Here is a 14,004-nt window from a genome sequence, read left to right as displayed (position 1 = left end):
GTCTGGAATGCTTTCTTTGGGATGTCACACTCCTTCACTCTTAGTTGGTGATATCCAGACTGAAGGTCTATCTTGGAGAAGTGACTTTCCCCTTGCAATTGATAAAACAAGTCGTCTATATTAGGAAGTAGATACTTATTCTTAATAGTTACCTTATTCAATTGCCGATAGTCTATGCACATTCAAACTGACCCATCCTTCTTTATGAAAAATAGAACAGGGGTACCCTACGCCGAATTACTTGGCCTTATGAACCCCTTTTCTAACAAATCCTTTAATTGTTCCTTCAACTCCTTCAATTCTATTAGGACCATTTGGCAAGAAGAAATAGAGATAGGTTGGGTATCGGGGAGGAGATTGATACCAAAATCAACTTCTCTTCCAGGAGGGGCACCAGGAAGGTCATCGAAAAAGACATCAGGAAATCATTGACTATGGAGATCGACTCAAGAGGAGGACTTTCAGAGTCGACATCCCTAATCTACACAATATGGTAAATACAACCCTTAGTAATCAATTTTTGAGCTTTGAGACATGAAATGAATCTATCCTTCACCACCGAATCACGACCCTCCCACTCAAGAACGTACTCATTTGGGAATGAAATCTTGACTTGATGAGTCTTATAATCTATGGAAGCATAAGATATATGTAACCAATCCATCCCAAGGATGACATCAAAATCTACCATGTCAAGCACTATAAGATCAAAAGGAACGACTTTATGCAAGATGGACACGGGACAACTCCTATAGACCTTTCTCGCCACTACCGACTAACCCACGGGGGTAGACACCAAATAAGGCTCTACTAACATTTCGGGCATTAAGTCAAACCTATTAGCTAAGAATGAAGTAACAAATGACAAGTCTTCACTCGATTCCAACAATGTATATACATCAACAATAAAGATCCTTAACTTACCGATAACAACATTTGGTGCTTCCTCAACCCCTTACCTCCCGTACAAGGCATAGAAACTGTTAGTGTGTTAGATTTTTCCTTGCACTTGTTGGACATGAGCAACAAATACTTAAGGCCTATTACCACCTCCACCTCTACAATACTTAGCATGGTGGCCCGGTTTGCCGCATCTGAAGCACGCATTTGAGCCGACAAATCACTCCCCCTTGTAGGTCCTCCCATACTTCTTACATGGGGGGAAAACTTAGGCGTCAACATTATTTCTTAGGACTATTTGATTAGGACCCTTATCCTTGTTGAACTTGGAAGGAGGAGTATTAGTGAAACCTTGTCTCGTAAACCGTTGCCTACCTTAACTCTTGCAAATGCTTCCATAATCAGACCTTTGAGGGTTGGACCCTCCACCATCTAGTCTTGCTTTCTTGAACCCTCTAGAACTCTCCTTCAACTTCTCATCTTTGATTTATTCGGCATAAGTTATTAACCGGGAGATGTCCTCTTTAACCAATATGGCCATTTTGCATTCCTTAGATACCAAGCTTGAGACATCAGAAATAAACTTGCTCATCCTTGCCCGGGGGTCGGAGACCATAAAGGGAGCATACTTGGATAGTTTTGTGAACTTGAGGGCATACTCCCTTACACTCATACTCTCTTGATGGAAGTTGATGAACTCTTGGATTTTGTCCTCCATAAGCTCCAATGGGAAGAAATGGTCTAGGAAGGCACATTTGAACTCTTCTTATTCTATCGTTCCCCTTTTATCATTCCTCTCAACAATCCATTGCTCATACCATACTCGAGTCATGCCTCTTATTTGGTAAGTCACTAGTTTGACCTTTTTATTTAGTGGCACACCCATGATAGCCACAAACTGGTACACCTCATTAATAAACTCCATAGGATCCTCATCTAGCTTAGAACCATCAAACTCAAGCGGATTCATCATTTGAAAATCCTAAATCTGGGAGGTCGAAATTTGCACTAAAGGAGGAGGGACACCTTAATGCCCTTGGTGGGCTACACCTTGACCAAATAATACGATGATATTGCGGAACTTGGAATGAGTTACCCCTTTCTCATGATGTGGGATATTTGGAATCGGAGGAGCTTGGTCCTCACCCTTGCTCTTGGAGGTGCTCTTCCATGAGACATTATCTAAAGAACATAAAATCGGTTATAAGTTAGAGGAAAAATTAGGACACTCTGGCACGAAATGAATTAAAAGAAGTCAAGACATTCTTACATGTCCCATAGTCTCCCATTCATAGTTTTGGCGCACTTTACAACCATGAACAAGACCCTATTTGACGCGGTATGTTTTACTTTGAAGACCATTTCAAAACCTCGTGCTCTAATACTAACACCAATTTGGGAACCACCCAAGCCTATGGACTAGACGTGATAAGGCGAATAGGACACCCGGAGGTACCTCACCCAAGCCTCTTAGCATTCATTAAGAATTTCATTGGTAATGATAAACAAATCAAGCAAAAACATAAGCGATACAGGGACTAAGGGGCTTCACATAAATAAGAGTCAAAGATAACATATCATCCTTTACTATGTCCAACAATACCTTCTACATTAAGACTTGGCAGGGGCTAAGACATGTCCCTAGCTCACCCTCAAAATTAAGTCAAAAATACCAAACTTAATTTAAATGTCTAAATATAACATAAGCTAGTTAAGATAGGAGTGTGGTTCCCAAAACATGGGAACTCACCAATATAGTAGCCTTCAATGCTTAACTTAGCCACGGGGAGGAGAGTGTAGAGAGATGCCGATCCCTACATAGTGATATCATGTAGGCAAAAATATGCATTAGTACATTGAATGTACTAAGTCTGTGAGTATGCTATGAAATGAAGAACATAAGAGAAAGACATGTATAAGCAACATGCACAAGGGAATGCATGCATGAGAAATCATCATGTGAATCCTTAAAACATTCATTTTGTGGGGAAACAACCATAATCAATATTTAAGACCATGCGAGCTATTACATGAAATCCAATACATCCTCCTACATTAGCACAGGGAGACTACTTGCCAAGTAGAACTCCGATGAACTTTAAATATTCTTTAACTTTAACTTAATGGGTAATCTTTGATCCACTAGCCTAAATTTGCCAAAACGGGCCCCTATGGTGGCACATAGTTAATGCAACATGAGACTTTACTTAAGGACCCCTTCAGTAGAGCCCTTATCTACATGCTACATTTGGTGTTGGGTCAAGTCCCACGGAATAACATTTAAACATTAATATAACACAAGCTTTATACAACTTTAAAATTAAAACATCAATCGGTGGAATAGCTCATTAACATCTTTCATTTGATTCAATGTGAGAATTGTTCTTCAGCATTGAAACCTTACTTTGGCTAAGAAGCCCTTCATCAGTCAATCATTTTGTAAATACTCCTTTTCATAAGTATTTACTTCATAACATTCATTTAGAGTCAAACTTCATTTCAACTTTGCTTTATCATAAGAAATTAGATGGGTTCATTTCATAAAAAACTATCAATGCCTTTAAAGAATTCTTGCATGCATGAGAGTAATGGAAATACATAAAATACACATTCTTAAAACAACCCACCACATATGTCTTAAAACTCTTTTCAAGAATTCATATAGGCTCTTTAATAACATCATAAATTCATGAAATCAGGAGTCAATATCGATCAACATATATGAATAAACTTCAAATATATCATAATCAATGCATTTATAGTCATCATGTAAACGGCCATAAGATTTCATCAGTTTGAATTGAAATGCAAGGTTAAGAATAGATTTGGGATCCATGGGTGGAAGGAATCATGGATGAAAACCCACCTACCTTGAGGGAAATGAAATCCCTAAGAACACTTGAGTAAGAAAAAAGACTTGAATGCCTTAAATTTGGAAACCCTATTCTTGGCTTGAAGACCTTGGAAGAACTTGAGAGGAGAGGATTTGTGTTGGAGAAGTTAGAGTCTAGGGTCTTTAGATAGGTGAATGTTTCCCTCAAAATGACACTACCTTGGGTTAAAATGTAGGAAAATATCAAAATGTCCTTTTTAAGATCTGGCCAAAAGAGACTTCATGGGGACCCTTCACGATCCATGGTGCTCACCAAGGTCCGTGGTTGGGTCCCGTGATAAGGGATTTAGAGAAATTTAGAAAACGAACTTGCAGGGTAGTCTCTGAAGATTCTTCATGGACACCTTGACGGTTCGTGAAACATACCATGGCTCGTGATGGTCGTTAGTGGACACTGACTTTGGTAAAATTCATGAGGACTTTAGGGAGGTCTCACCATTGAGGGATTCACGGTCAGTGGTTCTCACCACGATTCATGGTCCTCCATTGTAGTCCATCCTCTGTAGACCGAGCCTCTAAATCTCCACCACGGTTGCACACCACGGTCCATAATGACTTTCATGGTCAACTTCTAGTGCCCAACTTCTGAGAATTCCTCCTATGATCCTTTGTTTAGGACTTTCTATGTTTTCGGGTTATTATAGGCACAAAACTCAAACAAATGACAAGCTGATCGAAAACTCAGTGCCAATAAGTCATAAATGACTTTGGGTCGCTATAGAAACGCTCTAAAAATAAAAAGAAGAGATTTACAAAATAATGACTGGGAGGGTCATTACAAGTAGTCAGGAAACCTAAGAATTCTTGGCATCAATCTATTTCATCTAGAAGGAGCAAAGCCACCTTTTTATAAAGAAAACAAATGTCAAAGGCATATATCTTATCAACAATATCATTTGCCTTAACAATACAATTTTAAATGGATTTGAAAGGAAGTCAAAATGACTTAAATCTACAGTGGACGTGAAAACAATTCCACTATTTTAGCATATATATTTCCAACAACTTAAACAACAAAACACCATGGTCAACTTGACAAACACCATAATTCGATTATCAAATAAATATCTACAACCACTTCATACTCATTAACTCGACCAGAAATCTACACCACCAAATAAAAGTCTTTTATACTAATAGCACAAATAACAATTTAGAAATATCTAATTATCGACTCTTTGATAGCATGCTAAATTTGAAAATTATAAACCATAAGGAATCATGCCTAAAAAGAAGGAATAGCCTTGACATATCTACAACTCAAGCTTGAGTAACTTGATGTAGATAATTGATTTTCTTCCGATGATCAAATATAACTCCAGAATACACTGATTCATGCACTAAATAACTGATTCTACTCGCCTTCAGGATGAGCATATCCTCCAATAACAACAAATTCCTTTTTACATCTTAAGAAATTAGCAAATGCCACTTATTCAGCCATACTATCTCTACTTCAATTGTGCACGAATAATTTTATCTATAAACTATTAATAACTCTGTGTCTTCATATCATTTTAAACCTCAAATAAAATATAAGGTGGGATGTATGAAAAATTGTTTCCCTATGGATCCGAACAAGATCAGTAAAAGTCAAGACACTATTCTCGTACGATAGAAAAATCACAAAGGCATAATTGTTGAAATTGTCTAAAGAAGGAATTGAAATAGAAAACTGGTATCAAAACCCAAAGATAAATTTAAATTACCAAATAAGTTAATGAATAAAATGCCAAGGAATGAGTTAATATCAATCAACTACATATATAAAATATTAATAACTTATAAAAATCATTTAAAATAATACATGCAAAAATATATCTTAACTAAAGAATTTTTCATAAATATTTAAGGTAACTTAGGAAGAAACTAAAATATATTTTTATCGAATTCAAATCAAATACCCTCGAACATGTGTAGTATTATAATAAATTCTCAAATTTAGGTATGTAAGCCTTTGTATGGGGCGAAGGACAACCATAAAAAATTAGGGTGGTACATCCTCCCCCCCCCCTATGATCATTCATCCTTGAAGGTAAAATAGGAAATATAATTAAAGATGGAAACTTTTTGAATATTCCGCAGAACCTCCCCTATACATTGGATTATACCACACTCTACTAAACAACCCAAAAAATAAGTCATCTGCCTTACAAGGCCACTAACAACTACTAGAAATTCAACAAGACCCACATACAAGACAATCTCAAAAAAGGAATAGAAAGCTACCTTAACATAGCCATTCCATTCTTGGAAATACTAATGTCTTGATTCAAACTCGACCTACATGATATAATAGCTCAACACTAAAGGATCAAATTTATAGCATGAGATATAGATAAAAGAATGGAAACCAATCCTAAATGCCCTATAACCTCCTAATTATAAGTGTGGTGCACAAAACACCAATAAACTAGATTCTACTAGACACAACTTGCAGACTCCCTAGGATACAACATTGATTTGATACCGAGTTTGTTAAGCCCCAAACTAGAGGGTGTAACTTGCACCTAACTCTAAAACTTAGGCCTAAGCTGAGCCTGCTATACCAAATTGCTAATGATGTATAATAGCCACACATGGTAAATAAAATGTACAAGTATATGTCAACTTAAATAAAGTAGGCCCTCGGCTATCAAACCCCCTGTCAACAACTATTACAAATAAAACAACTACTCCCAAAAATTTGTTTAAAGCAATAAATCAGGTAGCACACCACCATGGTATCTAGGAAAGCATGAATTTTATATAGACTATGAAAGTTTTCATGATCTCTATATGAAAGCTGAAAATAGGTATATCAAAATAATAGATCAAACGACTCTTACACTCCAGCCAAATAAAAACATGGCATACAAGGCCAACAACATAGATATGCAACCCAACACACTAGTTTGCAAGCCTCTAGGAGTAGTAAATCTTGGTTGACACAAGGACCTGGCCAACCTAATAACCATGAAAAGTAAAAAAAGCAAACCTCTGAGACTCTAATGATTCCTGGATGAAAAGGAACCAACCAATCTACTGAAGACTCGGTTGTGCTACTCAACAAATTTATCTAATGATGCTTGAGACCTGTAGGCATGAATGGAGTAACCCCATGCAATGGGGCATTAGTACAAAATAATGTACCAAATATGTAAAAGAACTGAAAGCTAAAATTGAAGCTAATGCCATAAATATTGTAAATAATATCATAGGAGGATCAAAGATATTTTGAGAATACTTATTTGCTTCTGAATCAATAAATAATGAGAGTGATAACATAAGTACCGTAAATACTTTAAGAGAAGACTCAAAAGTTAGCTCGAACAAACTTATAACCATAATGAACCGAGCAGTTTGCTTACTAGCATTAGGCAACTAATTTCACCACATAATTAAGTACATGAAGAACAAGGTCAAACATTCTTATAATATAACCTAGGTATTCTTGACAAGCCAAACAATAACCTAGTCGGCTCCCATAAGCACAACAGGTAGAGACAACAAACAAGATCACCTAACCTGGCCCCCACAGGACTGAGAAGTTCTAATATAATTTATATACCCCTATGGGTTACCCCTATCCCCTTAGGGTAGTCACATAACCTTCTTATTCATCAACCCCATAGGCAGCATATAACCCTCTTGGGTAACAACATAGCCCTATAGGAAGTTACATAGACCTCTTAGGAATCAATATAGTCTCGTAGGAAGTACATGACCCTCTTGGAAAACAAGATAGCCTATAGGCAAAGATCACATAGCCCTCTAAGGCAATGACATAGACCCATAGGCAGTCACATCGACCTCTTAGGCAATCTGTATACAGCCCCTTGGTTTATATGTATATAGCCCCAAAGGCAATATATATATAGCCCCTTAGGCAATCTATTTATATAGCCGTTTAGGCAATCTATTTATATAGCATTTTAGGCAATCTATTTATAACCCTAAAGGCAATCTTTACATAGCTATAAGTAACATATATAGACAATCTTTACGCTTTACCTAAATATGGGATCGCTAATTAAAGAATATAGATTCCAATGATGAATGTCTATATCAACGACAATTGTTAACATAATCAAATAAGTCTACGAGTAACTTGGTGTCATAACCCACTCTGTAGGCCGTGACTAGTGCCTGAGTTGGGCACCCATATGTACCCTTAGCCCCACTTAGCGTGTTAGCAGAATAAATAAATGTAAAAATCAAATAGGGATGCTAGAGAGCATACGAAAGTAGATATAGCATACGAAGGCCGTTAAGGCCGTCACGGAACATAAAAGTCCAAAATATATATAGAACCCACAAATACATAGCTACATACCTCTATAGAATAATAGCATAATCATATGATGGGACAGGGCCCCATCGTACCCCTGACCAACATATACATATAGGCTACATAAAGGCCATTACCAAAATATGGGCTCCGGACAAAGAAGCACTGTCAAATAGTAGAGTGGATGTCCTAAGCAAGCGGATCAGCAAAACGAGCGTATGTACCTGCGGGCATGTAACGTAGCCCCTGAGGAAAGGAGGTCAGTATGGAAAATGTACTGAATATGTAAAGCATGGACTGTAATAAATAAAGTCATAACTAGAACAAAATGTGCAGAAGATGAGCAAAATATCCAGAATGTCAAAATACTTATCACAAACATAGATAATGCATGCGGAAAAACATATCTCATATCCGGCCCCATTATGGGATACGGTGAACAAAACATGGTCGCCATCCCATCACCAGCGCCACATGATAATATAACTCTAGAGTAGGAAATATCTCTATAACATATCATATCATATCAGATGGTCATATCATATCATATCATATCATATCATTAGACAAAAGCATATGTATATATGGCACAACATAACTCCATAAAACCTATGTACATGTCGTACCTGCCCCCTCACGTTGGGACACGGCAAACAATGCAGAGAAGTATGCTTGATAACAAATCCTGGCCCAGGCTCAGTGAAGGAAGCATTGAGGCATCCATGAGTATAGTAGTGAGAAACTAAATGCAATTTAAATCATATTTGAGACTTGATGGAATGATCAAAATGAGTTATCATTCAAAAATCAAGACAGGAGTTGTCATGACCCAATCCTGTAGGCCGTGATAGGTGCCTGAATTGGACATACGCGTGTACCCTTGCCAATTATAAGTAACCCCTTTCCTGCTCAACTTATAGTGTATCAACAGGTAAGGAAGCATATAAGCCGACGAGGATGTTACGATACAGGGAACACCCAAATCATAGGTCGTACAAGCATAATGGTACATATATACACATACCACCCATATACAACCCACATACATATCCATAGACCTCTAAGAGTAAGAATAGTAATATAAGGTGGGACAAGGCCCCCGCCATACCTGTGAACAAAAGAATATATACATCAGGCTTTAGTACCAAAATCTAGGCTCCAGCACAAAGGAGCACCTCTGGACCGCTGAGTGGGACTCCTATGCCCCATTCTAAATAATGACACCACCATCATTTTAGTCCACAAGGTGAACTCCCAAATGTGCAAGTCTATTCACTTCCTTAGACAACTCCGTCCTTTCTTCCTCAACATGAGTAGTACTCCCTATGTTAACCTTCTAAGAATATTAACAATGACATTAGCTTTACTTGGGTGGCAGGGAATGCTCATATCATAGTCCTTAAGCTACTCAAGCCATCTCCTCAGCCACAAGTTTAGCTCTTTTTGACTAAAGACATACTGAAGACATTTGTGATCAGTAAACACATCATCATGCATACCATAAAAAAGTGACACTATATCTTTAAAGCAAAAATCACTACCGCCAACATGAAGTCCTAAGTCGGATAATTCCCAGCCATTCATCAAAATAATCAAAAATTTATAGACCCCATCCATCTATCAAAATAGCAAAAACTTAATTGTCTTAATCCCCCCCCCCCAATCATTGACACCATTCATCCATCAAAAAAACATTAACTGCATTGTCACCAAAAGCAGCAGCTTCTTTTCAAAACAACAAAATATTTCAAAATATACCCATTAAACCACGTTAACTATTTTTCTCATCACCAACATCCTCACCATTGAGTTCCTTCAGAATGCTCATCACATACACTAAATCTGCATCATTGTTCTTCTCGTCATCATCTACCACTGCTTTCTCTTCTTCATCTTCCTCATTCTTCTCTTTTTCTTCATCTTTCTTATCTTCTTCAGAAACTACCTTCTACTTCTCTTTTTCTTCTTCTATTTCTCTTCTTCAAATTCATCAACTGAGTTCTCCTCTCATTTTCCTCTTCTTTCTTTTCTTTTTCCATTTCATCAACCTCCTTCTCTTTTGATTTTTTCCCTCTTTTTTCTCTTCTACTGTATCATCAGCTAATGCTGCAAGGTATTCATCAACTGCTGCTTCGAACTCTTGTTCAATTTCTGGAAATTGTTCTTCAACATAAAGTGCAAGGTCAGTGAGGATATTCATAAAAATAAGTTATTTAATTGAATGAGTATATAAACTAATTTACCTTGCTCTTTTTTGTTCTTTTTACCTCTTCTCAATTTTTCATCTCGTATATAAGCAACAACTTCTATTATTGGTTTCTCAAGGGATGCAACATGTTTACACAGATTTTCATAAATAAAAACACCTGAAATATTTTTCTGTTCACTCGAAATAAAATTTTCACAAACCTGGATTGTTGTGTGATCACCCAAACATTCATTCTCTGCCATTACATTTGAGGTAAGGACAGTGATACCATTTAAATCATCCTTTTAGGCATAATGGACTATGTCCTTAACTTTTTCTGTATATGGCTTAAATGTTGTCATGTATTTTTATTTCAACTCACAGACAGTAGGGACAAGGAATGAGTGCACAATCTACAAAAAGAAAGAAAAATATAAATACTAACAAAACATTTACTAGTTTAAAAATATATAAAATGACAAATAAATTTATACCTTTGTACTTGAATGAATCACCTTCCATTATATTTTCGCTCTTTGATGTGTGCCATCTAAGTAAATGAGGAATGGGCATAGGAGAATCCAAACACATTCCGGCATACTTTTCAAGATAAAGAAAAGCCTTATATATCTAAAACTGAAATTAATAAAAGAACAAACAAATAGACAAGGTCTACAAAATACTACATAAATAAATAACATTCTATAAAAAATCGACCACATGATCGATAATAATTACCAGGAATGCCTAGAGAAAGCCGTACAAAGTATATGATACATTCTTCTTTTCATTGTACATTTCCTCCTCCTTCTTCAAATTAATTTTTTCTTCAAATACAATAATGTTAAATCAAAACACTCCCTCCATGGATAAGTCATGCAAATATTTAAATTATTTTCCATCTTGATGTGGTTTGAATCCACTATGTTCGACAGATCATGGGCAAGCAGCATTGCATGGACAAACCAAACCAAAGAGTACCTCAACTTCTGCTTTTTATTTAGTCTATGACCCTTGATCAAACTCAACAAGTTTGCACCAGTGATGTTCTTATTCTTGGTAACCTTTTTATAAAAATTATGTCCTTTTGGAAGGACTTTGTTCATTTGTGATTCACGGGGGTATGCCGAGCAATTCAGCCCCATAATCAACATAACCTCTCTTAAGTCAAAATATGCAGGCTTATCATTTACATAGAACCAAATTTCATGGAATTTTTTGTCTTTCTTGACACGTCGCAACAACATATAATGAACCAACTATCCATTGAACTTGAAATAATCTGCAATATGTCTCAACTAGCCAAAACAGGTACCCTTAAAGTCAGGGTAAATTTTTTCATAAACTAAAGCTTTTCTAAATCTATGATAAAGAGTCATCCTTGCTCTTACAGAAATTTTTGCGGAAAATGATCCTAACTATCCATACAAGTCGATAGGCCATAGGAATCACTAGAGATATTTTTTGAGCAAATTAGCAAGGATAGGGGATCAACCTCTCCACTAAGGGTATCTTTACTACTTCACCATCTATGTTATCACTTTGTGCTTCACTAGACTCAACATTACTACTTCCTTTGCCTACTGCCACGGTAGTTGCCAATATCAACCATTGTTCCAGATTCTGACTCAGCCGATTCAACTACAATTTTTTTCTTTTTTGAGTTTTTTGAAACTTTTTCATCATCCTTTCGTTTCTTATTTCTAGGAGTAGAAGGAGTAGATCATTTGATAATGATGCCGCCTCTTGTTTTAGCCATAATATACTATGTACATGTAGAATAATAAAGCTATTAACCAGTGGTGTATTAACAAAATCATAGTAATGTCCAAATAAAAACTTCAAAAGAAGTACTATTTTCAATCGAAATCGACCATGCAATGCAGAAATCTCCAGAAACATCATCAAATTTGACCTCCAAAAAGTTTCAATCTTCAAAAAAATTGGATCTTATGAACACTAAAAATCTCAAAATATTCAAAATCAGCTGGAATAAACAAAAATCATCAAAAATATTTTACATATTTTCCAAAATGAGAACAAGAAAAGAAACTTGAAAAACAAAAAATGATTAACATAACTGACAGTTTGAACTTGACACTGACAGCTTGGAATTCCAAAAAACTTGAGGATGAGAGTGGCGAATCCAGAAAACTTGACGATGAGAGCGACGAACTCCAAAAATGACTTCATTCTTAGAGAGAGTGGCTGAGTTATGGTAGATGGCGGTTGATGGTTTCAAGGGGAATATGAAGAAGTGTCTGAAGTGAGAAGTTGATAATGGAGTTTTCGTTCAAGACAAGTTCTAGATTGTATTTGAATCCCGAGGGTTTTCTCCACTTATTTTTAGAATCCATTTTTTTAATATTAATATATATATATATATATAATATTCCAAGTATAAAATATATTTTTATAAAAGTTGTATTTTATCTTAAAATTTTTGTTATGTTAAAAAAAATCATGACCCCACAACTCAAGTCTTTAAAATATTAAAGAGGTCCATGAACACACAACTCAAGTTTTAAAAATATTAAACAAGACCTTGGACCCACAACCCAACCCCACTTTTCCCTTTTTTCTTAACCTAACCTTAAAAAATAAATGACAAAGAAAATAAGTGGCTATTTGTTGAATTAAGTTTAGGGGTGTCCCCAATCCAATTATGTTCAAGAAAGTGTATGATTTTGAGTCTTTTCTCCTTTTTCGCCTTTTTCTTGTATTTAGCCTCATTATTTTAATTAAATAATATATTTAAATTATCTATTTAATAAAATAAAATATTATTTGAATAATAATTAGAATAAATTAATTAATTAATTTAATTTAATTACTTTTTTGTAAATTTTCTTTTACGTATATTGAACTCACTTGATAAAATTTTATATCCGTCATTAATAAAGGAGAAATATCTTTTTTCGTGGATTGGAAAAATCCCCGTATTTGTTTGAGCGACACTGAAAGTACCAAAGGAAGGAACTACTTTTGCCAGGCATACAACCTTTATCTTATTTGAATTATATGATAACAATAGGCAAGCAATATCACGTGTTAGCAATTATGTAGTCACTTTTGATTGTAATGATGCATAATATATTATGCTTCCTCGTTTAAAAAGGATATACAACAACAACAACCCAGTAAAATCTCATAACGTGGGTTTTGGGAGGGTAAGTGTATGAAGATCTTACTCCTACCAAGGTAGGATGGCTGTTTCCGAGCGACCCTCGGTTCAAACGAAGCATAAAAAGAGGTCAAATAAGGCTAGGAAGTTCAAAGCGATATGGAAAAGCAAATAATGAATAACGCAAATAATAAAAGCGATATAGATAAAATAGAGTAATCAAAATACAGAAAGTAATAGAAAGATAATAACATAAGTCAGAGCACAAGAAATTATAGTGTGCTAATGCGCCTACTAATATGGAAGAATAACGAGACTATGTACTAGCCTTTTACCCTAATATGGTTCAGCCATACCCTCCTATCTAAGGTCATGTCCTCGTTAAGCTGTAACTACGCCATGTCCTGTCTAATCACATCTCCCCAATATTTCTTCGGCCTACCCCTACCTCTTCTAAAACCATCCATGGCCAACCTCTCACACCTCCGCACTGGGACATCCGTGTCTCTCCTCTTCACATGCCCAAACCATCTCAATCGCATTTCCCGCATCTTGTCTTCCACTGAGGCCACTCCTACCTTATCACGAATAGCCTCATTTCTAATCCTGTCACTCCTGGTATACCCACA

This window comes from Solanum dulcamara, chromosome 4, assembly GCF_947179165.1.
Source record: "Solanum dulcamara chromosome 4, daSolDulc1.2, whole genome shotgun sequence".
NCBI lineage: Eukaryota > Viridiplantae > Streptophyta > Magnoliopsida > Solanales > Solanaceae > Solanum > Solanum dulcamara.
The sequence above is the reverse complement of the archived record's forward strand: the minus strand, read 5'-3'. Positions refer to the sequence as shown.